The sequence below is a fragment of the Triticum dicoccoides genome, chromosome 4B (assembly GCF_002162155.2).
Source record: "Triticum dicoccoides isolate Atlit2015 ecotype Zavitan chromosome 4B, WEW_v2.0, whole genome shotgun sequence".
Classification (NCBI taxonomy): domain Eukaryota; kingdom Viridiplantae; phylum Streptophyta; class Magnoliopsida; order Poales; family Poaceae; genus Triticum; species Triticum dicoccoides.
Genome location: NC_041387.1, coordinates 25,326,662 through 25,337,429, shown reverse-complemented (window position 1 = coordinate 25,337,429; position 10,768 = coordinate 25,326,662). Strand labels below are relative to the sequence as shown.

Here is a 10,768-nt window from a genome sequence, read left to right as displayed (position 1 = left end):
GGGGGGAATCCCTTTTGTCCTCTGTTGTTCGGCGGCCGGGTTTCTTCTTCGTCATCGCTGTGTAGCCCCTTGTCATTGTTTTCGGCGATTAATTTGCCTGCCTGCTTGAATACCCAACAATATCTGTTGGTGTGGTTAGCTGGCTTTTCGGGGGTTCCATGTATTTGACAGGAGCGGTCGAGTATTCGGTCCAAATTGGACGGGCCCGGAGTGGTTCTTTTGAATGGCTTCTTCCGTTGACCGGGCTTGGAGCCTCGGAATCCGGCGTTGACTGCCGTATCCTCATTGCTGTCGCCGTTAATGCGGCATTTGTTTTTATTTCGACGCAACCTGCCATTGCGGTCCTTGGTATCCGGACTGTCAGCGTTTTTGCTGAGGTTGTTGTTGCGAGCTAGCCAGCTATCCTCTCCCGCACAGAAGCGGGTCATGAGTGACATGAGGGCTGCCATGGATTTCGGCTTTTCCTATCCTAGGTGCCGGGCCAGCCACTCGTCGCGAATGTTATGTTTGAAGGCCGCGAGGGCCTCTGCATCCGGACAGTCGACGATTTGATTTTTCTTTGTTAAGAACCGTGTCCAGAATTGCCTGGCCGATTCGTCTGGCTGCTGGATTATGTGGCTTAGGTCATCTGCGTCCGGTGGTCGCACATACGTGCCCTGGAAGTTGTCGAGGAATGCGGCTTCCAGGTCTTCCCAGCATCCAATTGACTCTGCGGGCAGGCTGTTAAGCCAATGCCGAGCTGGTCCTTTAAGCTTGAGCGGGAGATATTTGATGGCGTGAAGATCATCGCCACGGGCCATATGTATATGGAGGAGATAATCCTCAATCCAAACCGCGGGGTCTGTTGTGCCATCGTAGGATTCGATATTAACGGGTTTAAACCCTTCAGGGATTTGATGATCCGTTACTTCATCAGTGAAGCATAGTGGGTGTGCGGCGCCTCTGTATTGAGCAATATCGCGACGTAGCTCGAGAGAGCGTTGTCTGCTGTGTTCGGCCCAGCCGGAGTAGTTGTATCCGGCGCGACGGTATTCGTCGTGGGTCTTGGGGCGCCCACGTGATCCATAGATAGATCTGGATTGTCTTGCCTTGTCCTCCAATATATCCCGCAAGTCCGGCGCGTTCCCCCGTGGATTCATGCTTTTTGAGCGATGTCGGGGTACGGTTTTGGTGGAGGGCTTGCATGCCTCTCTGTCGCGGCCACGAGGTGGTCGGTCTGCCGTATTGTGCGCTGGTGATGCAGGTTTGTACGCTTCCTCCTCTAGTTGGGGGAGCAACTTGCGTTTTGGGTAACTTTTGGAGGGGCGTTCGAGTTCATACTCTTCGGCCGCGAGGACCTCGGTCCATCTGTCGGCCAGTAGGTCTTGATAAGCTTGAAGCTGTTGCTGCTTTTTCTTTAGGCTGTTTGCCGTGGCCATTAGCCTGCGTCTGAAACACTCTTGTTCGACGGGATCCTCAGGCACGACGAATTCGTCGTCGTCGAGGCTTGCCTCGTCTCCGGAGGGAGGTAAGTAATTATCATCCTCGACCTCTTCGTCTGCCGCCCTCTCGTGAGGGCTTGCTTCTGCCTCCTCCTGCGCTGGATCGTGCTGGAGGGGATTGTCTTCGGCACTTTCTGGGGTGTTATTATCTCCTGTGCCGGAATCTCTATTCTTGCTGTGGCGGGATTTAGAGCGGCGCCGCTGATGTCGGCGCTTGGGCTGTTTCTTTAAGGAATCGGCCTCCGTTGCTTCTTCGCCGTCCCCATCTTTTGGGGTGTCCACCATATATATGTCGTATGACGAGGTGGTCTTCCAGTGCCCTGTAGGCACTGGTTCTTCATATTCTCCGGCATCGTCGTCCATACCGTCGATGTCTTCGGAGTTGTAGTCGAGTACGTCGGTTAGGTCGTCGACGGTGGCTACGAAGTGGGTGGTGGGTGGGCTCTGAATTTCTTCGTCGTCCGCATCCCAACCATCCTGGCCGTAGTTCGGCCAGGGCTCTTCAGATAGCGAGAGATGCTTCAGCGAATTTAAGATATTGCCGAAGGGTGAGTGCTGAAAGATGTCCGCAGCGGTGAATTCCATGATCGGCGCCTAGTCGGATTCGACCAGCAGGGGCGCAGGAGGTTCGGAGTCCGGCAGAGAGTCCGGCACCTCGGAGTCATGAGCTTTATGCGGGACAAGGTAAGTGTTCAGCTCCATCACCGTAGAAGTTGCAGCTCCCGAGGCGGTGTCCAGCCATCCGTCCTCGATCTGAGCGATCGGCTCCGGACTATGGGTCGGAGCGGATTCATGTGCGGCCTCCAAGGTGCTGTCCGGCGGCAGAGTTAGGTCGTGCCCATCGTGACAGCGCGGCACGCTCGGCTGTGGCTCAGATCCATCGAAGATCAAGTCCCCGCGGATATCGGCCGTGAAGTTTAGGCTTCCAAACCTGACCTGACGGCCAGGGGCATAGCTTTCGATCTGCTCCAGATGGCCAAGTGAGTTGGCCCGCAGTGCGAAGCCGCCGAATACGAAGATCTGTCCGGGGAGAAAAGTCTCACCCAGGACTGCGTCGTTGTCGATTGAAGAGGCCATCAAGCCTATCGGTGACGACACAGGGGAACTCTCAATGAAAGCACCAATGTCGGTGTCAAAACCGGCGGATCTCGGGTAGGGGGTCCCGAACTGTGCGTCTAGGCAGATGGTAATAGGAGACAAGGGACACGATGTTTTACCCAGGTTCGGGCCCTCTTGATGGAGGTAAAACCCTACGTCCTGCTTGATTGATATTGATATTGTAGATGTTTACAAGAGTGGATCTACCACGAGATCAAGGAGGCTAAACCCTAGAAGCTAGCCTATGGTATGATTGTAATGATTGTTGTTGTGTCCTACGGACTAGAGCCATCCGGTTTATATAGACACCGGAGAGGGCTAGGGTTACATAGAGTCGGTTACAATGGTAGGAGATCTACGTATCCGTATCGCCAAGCTTGCCTTCCACGCCAAGGAAAGTCCCATCCGGACACGGGACGAAGTCTTCAATCTTGTATCTTCATAGTCTTGGAGTCCGGTCGATGATGATAGTCCGGCCGATGATAGTTCGGCTGATGATGGTAGTCCGGCTATCCGGACACCCCCTAATCCAGGACTCCCTCACCGAACACTCCCTGAGGTATTCGGTCTTTATGATACCGGGCAGAACAATGCCCTAAGCCCCTAGTGTCCAGGTACGGGCGAGAACTTCTGATGCGGCCGATGCCAAAACGCCAGCCTCCTCCTTGGTGATGGTAAGAAACCAGGGGATGTGTATCAACAAGAGACAGTAAGAAAGGTTTACGCAGGGTCTTAATTTGAAAAGAATCCTTATAACGGGTCCCTGCTGCACGTCTACGCCTGTGTCTCCGTTGTGCTGTATCCTGGACGGGTGTAGCACGTGCTTCATCTGTAAAGGAGAAGAACTTAGTTTGGAAAAATATCGTGCAAAAGATGTATTTAAAATCAAGTATGATAAAGTTGAGCTTTATTGGCTCTCATTGTTTATATGTGCAGCCCCTTGTAAAGAGGTATGCGGCGGAGAAGCCCCTTGTTTATTTATGCCGGACTCGCCTAACCGTGTCCAAGGTCTGAATGACCTGTTTTTAGGGGCTTTGACCAGCAAGGTCGGATTAGTGTGCGGCTGTCAACGCAGTCTCACGTTTTCCGTGGTCGAGGAACACTCAGATTTACCCTTTACTGAGATTATGCCGCGTGGACCAGGCATTTTAAGCGTAAGAGACGCGTAATGCGGTATTGTGTTAAAGCGGGTGAATGCTTAGCGTCCCAGTAGTGCTTGATGGCTACTTTTGAATGGGGCGATATGGAAAATGAGCTTTTCGTGACGGAGGTTGTCGGATGAACTGAACACGACCTCTAGTAGTACAGAGCCTGTACATTTGGCGTAAAGGCCAGGCGTCACTCCTTTGAAGGAAGTGCTGCTATGGTGAATTTTGGTAGGGTCTATCCCCATTCTGCGGACGGTGTCCTGGTATAGCAGGTGCCGCACTATGTTTCCGTGTTATCACATGAAGTGAGTTCACTGTTTTGACTTCTAGTGGGAAAGTCTTCTGGTTTCCGGCGTGCTGCTTGTGGGGTTCGTCGTCGTCTTCGCTTGGTGTGTCGAGCCCCTTGCGTTCGGCGTTAAGTCGGCCGGACTACTTGAAGACCCAACAATCTCTGTGGGTATGGTTTGCAGGCTTCCCGGGGCTGCTATGTATTTGACATATCCTATCCAAAATTTTGTTTAGGTTGGATAGCTCGTCACTGTTGTCCTTGAGGGGCAGTGTTTTATTATTCGACCGAGAGCTTTTGAATCCGGCGTTGACCGCCGTGCTATTTGGGCCATTTTCCTTATTCCGGCGCTGATCTTTTCTGCGTCGTGATTTCCCATTTCCATCCTTGACTTTGGATGTACTCGGGTTGCTGGTGCTGCATCTAGCCAGCCAGCTGTCTTCCCCCGCGCAAAAGCGGGTCATGAGGCTTGTTAATGCGGCCATTGTTCTTGGTTTTTCCTGGCCGAGGTGTCTGGCGAGCCATTCGTCTCGGACGTTATGCTTAAAGGCTGCTAAGGCTTCGGCGTCCGGACAGTCGACTATTTGGTTCTTTTTGGTGACGAACTTGTTCCAGAATTTGCATGCTGACTCTCCGGGCTGTTGAGTTATGTGACTTAAATCGTCTGCATCCTAAGGACGGACATAAGTCCCCTGAAAATTTGCTCGAAACGCATCCTCGAGCTCTTCCCAACTTCCAATGGTGTTTTCCGGGAGGCTTTTGAGCCAATGCCGAGCTGGCCCTTTGAGCTTGAGGGGTAAGTATTTTATGGCATGGAGGTCATCTCCTCTGGCCATATGTATGTGTAGGATATAATCCTCAATCCAGACTCCGGGGTCTGCTGTTCCGTCATATGCCTCTATGTTTACGGGTTTGAATCCCGCTGGAAATTCATGATCCAGTACCTCGTCGGTGAAACATAGTGGGTGTGCGGCGCCCCTGTATTTGGGTGTGCCGTTGTCTTCAAACACTCGGCGGGTTGTGTTGCTTCCTGGAGTCTTCTTTTTTGGCCCATAGATGGACCTGACCGGGTCATCCTTTTTGCGAGGATCCTTATGTGGATCGTGTGCCGGCTTGTGTGCGGCGCCCCTTGCCGCTCTTAGCCTGTCATCTGGTCGTCTATCCGGCCAGGCGGCCTCTTTCTTTTTTGACTGTGGGGGCTCTACGGCCTCCTCGTCAAATTCGGGCAACAGCTTGCGCTTCGGGTAGCTCTTTGCCTGGTGGCTATCGCCGTATTTATCTGCGGTATTGAGTACTTTGCTCCATCTCATTCTGAGTGCATCCTCTGCTGTTTTGAGCTTCCGCTTTTGCTTCTTCAAACTTCTTGCAGTGGCGACGAGCTTTTTGTGAAGGTTCTTATGCTCCGGTGATGTGTTCGGCGTGAGATCGTTTGGACTGTTGTTTTCACCGGGGATGGGTTGCTTGTCCAATTCATCCTGTTCGGATGGTTGCTTGGTGGCATGTTCGTCGTCCACTGCTTCGCCCTGCTCTAAGGCCGGGTCAGTATGGGTGCCGTTGTTATCGAGGCGGGACTTCGGGCGGCGCTTGCTCGCCGTTTTGGTTGTTTGTCGGGGGAGTTGTCCTTCGCCACGTCCCGTTGTTCCTTGTTATCGCTTCCTTTTGGCGCATCCACCATGTATACGTCGTGAGTTGAGGTGGCTTTCCAGTGCCCAGTAGGCGCTGGTTCTTGGTCGTCTCCGGCATCGTCGTCCATACCGTCGATATCTCCGGAGTCGAAGTCTAGCATGTCGGTTAGATCATCGACAGTGGCTACTAAGTGGGTGGTGGGTGGGCTTTGAATTTCTTCGTCGTCCGCATCCCAACCGTCCTGACCGCAGTCCGGCCAGGGCTCTCCTGATAACGAGAGATACTTTAGCACATTCAAGATGTCGCTAAAAGGTGAGTGTTGAAAGATGTCCGCAGCTGTGAATTCCATGATCGGCGCCCAATCGGATTCGATTGGAGGGGGCGTGGGAGGTTCGGAGTCCGGCGAGGAGTCCGGCACCTCGGAGTCACGAGCTTCATGAGGGACAAGGTCAGTGTTCGGCTCTATCGCCGTAGAGGTTGCAGCCCCCGAGGCGGTGTCTAGCCACCCGTCCTCGATCTGCGCAGCCGGCTTCGAATTGAAGATCGGAGCGGACTCGTGTGCGGCCTCCAGGTTACTGTCCGGCTGCAGAGCTAAATCATGCCCGTCGTGACAGTGCGGTGCGCTCGGCTGTGGCTCGAATCCATCGAAGATCAAGTCCCCGTGGATGTCAGCCGTGAAGTTCAAACTTCCAAATCTGACCTGACGGCCGGGGGCGTAGCTTTCGATCTGCTCCAGATGGCCAAGCAAATTGGCTGGCAGTGCAAAGCCGCCGAATACGAAGATCTGTCCGGGGAGGAAGGTCTCACCCTGGACTGTGTCGTTGTTGATGATCGAAGAAGCCATCGAGCCTATTGGTGACGACACAGAGGAACTCTCAATGAAAGCACCAATGTCGGTGTCAAAACCGGCGGATCTCGGGTAGGGGGTCCCGAACTGTGCATCTAGGCGGATGGTAACAGGAGACAAGGGACACGATGTTTTACCCAGGTTCGGGCCCTCTTGATGGAGGTAAAACCCTACGTCCTGCTTGATTGATATTGATGATGTGGGTATTACAAGAGTAGATCTACCACGAGATCAAGGAGGCTAAACCCTAGAAGCTAGCCTATGGTATGATTGTTGTTCGTCCTATGGACTAAAGCCATCCGGTTTATATAGACACCGGAGAGGGCTAGGGTTACACAGAGTCGGTTAGAATGGTAGGAGATCTACATATCCGTATTGCCAAGCTTGCCTTCCACGCCAAGGAAAGTCCCATCCGGACACGGGACGAAGTCTTCAATCTTGTATCTTCATAGTCTTGGAGTCCGGCCGATGATGATAGTTCGGCTATCCGGACACCCCCTAGTCCAGGACTCCCTCAGGGGCCTTCAAATCTTGACAAATTTTGGGCAAAATTTGTGAGGAGCTCGAGGAAGAGAGAGGAAGAACAGAGGAAAGTGAGGGGAAAGGGGAAGAACAGAGTGGCTCGGGTGGACGAAGGGTTTATGTACGATGTCCTTTAGTACCGGTTCGTGCCACGAACCGGTACTAAAGGTGCTGGTAGGGCCCCAGACTGACAACATCCTGCCACCACTCTCTTTAGTACCGGTTCGTGCCACGAACCGGTGCTAAAGGTTTGCCACGAACCGGTACTAATGAGAGCGGCCGGCTAGCCGTTGGAACCGGCACTAATGGACACATTAGTGCCGGCTCAAAATCAAACCGGCACTAATGTGTCTCATATTTGCCCCTTTTTCTACTAGTGGATCACGACAACGGAAAAACATCATTGGCCACCACCTACCCTCTCTCCCGTGTTCTTCTTCCCCAACCAAATCCCCCAGTTGTGTACCATAGCTTCTTTGTAATTGCCACCAAATTCGAGTTCCCCTGGTATTTGCTATAGATTAAGAGTGGAAGATAGCAGTGGTACCGTAACAAGATACCAGCTAGGTCAGTGCAAGCTATACTTGCTTTACATTTAAATTATGCTAGAACCGAGAATAAATAGGGTGGCATCATTTGTCATAGGTAGACTAAGCCACCTGAGGGTTTTGTTATGTTGATTGTTGTCGCTGCATATTTGATGATGATGAGCGAGGGTGCACATGGGATATAATTTGGGATGATCATGGTGGATTTCTAGCAGCATGAAGTTTTGGATTGGCACATGTTGATTCAATACACACGGCGGAGGCTTATTGTAGGATCGAAAGTATGTCCAGGGGGGGTGATTGGACTACTTGACCAAATAAAAGCTAACATTTTCCCAATTTTAATTGTAAGCAGATTTTAGCAATTCTAACAAGTCAAGTATCACCCTACACATGCAATTCTAAGAGTGTAGCAGTGGAAAGTAAATCATTGCATATGTAAATAAAGGAGGGGTTTGGAGATTTCAAACGAAATGAAGACATGTTTTTGGCGTGGTTCCGATAGGTGGTGCTATTGTACGTCCACGTTGATGGAGACTTCAACCCACGAAGGGTAACAATTGCACGATTCCACGGAGGGCTCTACCCACGAAGGGTCCACGAAGAAGCAAACATTGTCTATTCCACCATGGCTTACATTCACGAAGGACTAGCCTCACTCGGGTAGATCTTCATGAAGTATGCAATCTCCTTGCCTTACAAATTCCTTGGTTTAACTCCACATGATTTTGGAGGCTCCCAAGTGACAACTAACCAATTTAGGATACACCACTCTCCAAAAGGTAATATATGTTGTGTTGGTGATGAACTCCTTTCTCTCGTGCTTCAAATGATAGTCTCCTCAACACTCAATCTCTCTCTCACACACACAGATTTGGCTTGGGTGGGAGAAGGATTGGAGTGGAAAGCAACTTGAGGAGGCTAGAAATCAAGATTCAAATGGTAGGAATGGAATCTCTTGATTTTAACACATGAGCAGGTGATTCTCTCTCAGAAATGAATGGTGATAGTTGTGTTTCGTTCTGATGGCTCTCTCATGAGAGTAAGTGGCGGTGGAGGGGTATAGATAGGCAGCACCAAAAATCCAACTGTTACAAGTCTTTGACCCAACTCGGTGGCACCGATATGAAAATCTCGGTGAGACCGACTAGTGCAAAAGACTTGACCGTTAGGCTTTTTGGTGAGACCGACTATACCGACTCGGTCAGACCGAAGTGCAATGGCTAGGGCAAAACCTCATCTCGGTGGCACCGATTGCATTATCTCGGTGAGACCGAAGCAACGCAACAAGGCAGCAGAGACTTGGCAAGCCATCTTAGTGGCACTGATTGCAAAACTCGGTTAGATCAAAATAATTGCAACAGATGACAGAGAGTTGGCAAGGGTGTCTCGGTGGGACCGAGAACCATTTCGGTCAGACCGATTTGTTAGGGTTTCGCTCTTGCAGAAGAATGATCATCTCGGTGGGTCCGGAATGGACAGTATCAGTGGACGAAATGAGGAATTCGAGTTTGGACAGATGTGTTTGTGGGAAAGTGATTGAGGGTTTTTGGAGCAATATCACTAAACACTTTGAGCAACAACCTCATCAACAATACCTCATCCCCTTTTAATACTATCGACTTTCCTAAGGGACTCAATATGATCTTGGATCACTAAACCAAAAATGTAGAGTCTTGGGGTAGCCAATCTTGACCTTCACACTTTGAGGGGTCCACATCCAGTAGTCCATGCCATGCCAATCATTGATCTTTTCTGAAATCTATCATCAATGTTTATTAGATCAATGACATATATGTTGCTATTAATTACCAAAATCACCCCGGGGATTAGTCACACTTTCAATTATCCTCAGTGGTGGTCTGCTCTTGGTGCGTTTATGCACTTGTTATTTATTCTTTTCTGTAAATGTTGAAATAATCTGGTTGAAGAGAAAACAAAGGCATCGTATTGATTTGGAGTCGCATCTATGCATTTGTTACTTATCCATTTTGTAAGTGTTGGCCTCGCACGAAAGTAGTGATGTATTTGTTTGTTTGTGTTGGATCCCATGTGTGAGTAGACTTTATGTATGTTCTTGGAATGTTGCTATTCCCCCAATGTTGGATAGAGGCGCATCTGTTTATCGCTGGAGATTGTTGGTTTCACATATGAGCTCATCATCAACTCCAAGTAGGAAAGAAAAAGAGAGAAGTCCACATTTCAACCTCGAACTAACCACTTGGTTTGATTTAGAACCCCGAACTATAAAACCGGTCTAAATACACCCCGAACTAACCACGAGGTCCAAAACACAACCCTGGTCTCGGTTTTGTGTCAGTCAAGCGGTTTTAACCGCAGTCAACGCTGACTGGACTGCTGACTAGGCACCCAGAAAATAAAAAAAAACAAGAACAAAACTCTACCCCCTCTTCTATCTCTCTCTGCCGATGAGTAAAACGATGCAGCCGCTTCCGCTCGTTCTCTCTATCTCTGTTCATCACCCAGCCGCCCCTGCCTCTGTCTGCCGTCGGCGCCAGCCCACGATCTGCATGCTACTACTCATTTCTAGGGGTGGTTAGCCTGTGCATAGCTAAGTTAGTTAAGATAGTTTTTTTTAGGTGATCTCTGTATAAATCAATAAATGTACACTGAGAGAATCAATACAGTTGTCTACCTCACTTCACTTTCTACAGGCAGCGGCAACAGTAGCAAGGACCGAGTCCAGTAGGGCACGGGCATCCAGTACCCGGCGGCGGAGAAAGAGAGAGAAAGATAGGAGTGAAAGAGAAGTTATTTTCAATTTCCCGGTTGCCTAGTCAGCAGTCCAGTCAGCGTTGACTTTGGTCAAAACCGCTTGACCGACACAAAACCGAGACCAGGGTTGAGTTTTGGACCTCGTAGTTAGTTCAAAGTGTATTTCAACTGGTTTCGTAGTTCAGGGTTGTAAATCAAACTGAGTGGTTAGTTCGAGGTTGAAATGTGGACTTCTCTCGAAGAAAAACAAAAACACACACGGCTTTTTTTTGAGGCAACAAAAGCACACACAGCTGCACCAGCGCCACAGGCCAATACCGCAAGGCGGCCCAGCCCAGCCCACTCTGGCCCGAAGTCCTCGTCTCTGTGACTCTCTCGGCTCGTTCCTTTCTTGGGACCGAAGCCGAACTCGACTCCCCACTCCCCCAAATACCTCTCTCGCCGTCTGCTCGCTCGTCCGCCCGTCCGTCCCCCAA

At 50.5% G+C, this 10,768-nt stretch overlaps 1 protein-coding gene across 1 annotated transcript in view; it reads left to right on the top strand.

Moving 5' to 3' along the window:
- LOC119292450 (proteasome subunit beta type-2-like) overlaps window positions 1-10,768 on the top strand; it is a 79,800-nt gene that overhangs the window by 66,771 nt on the left and 2,261 nt on the right. The gene's annotated exons all lie outside the window — the stretch shown is intronic.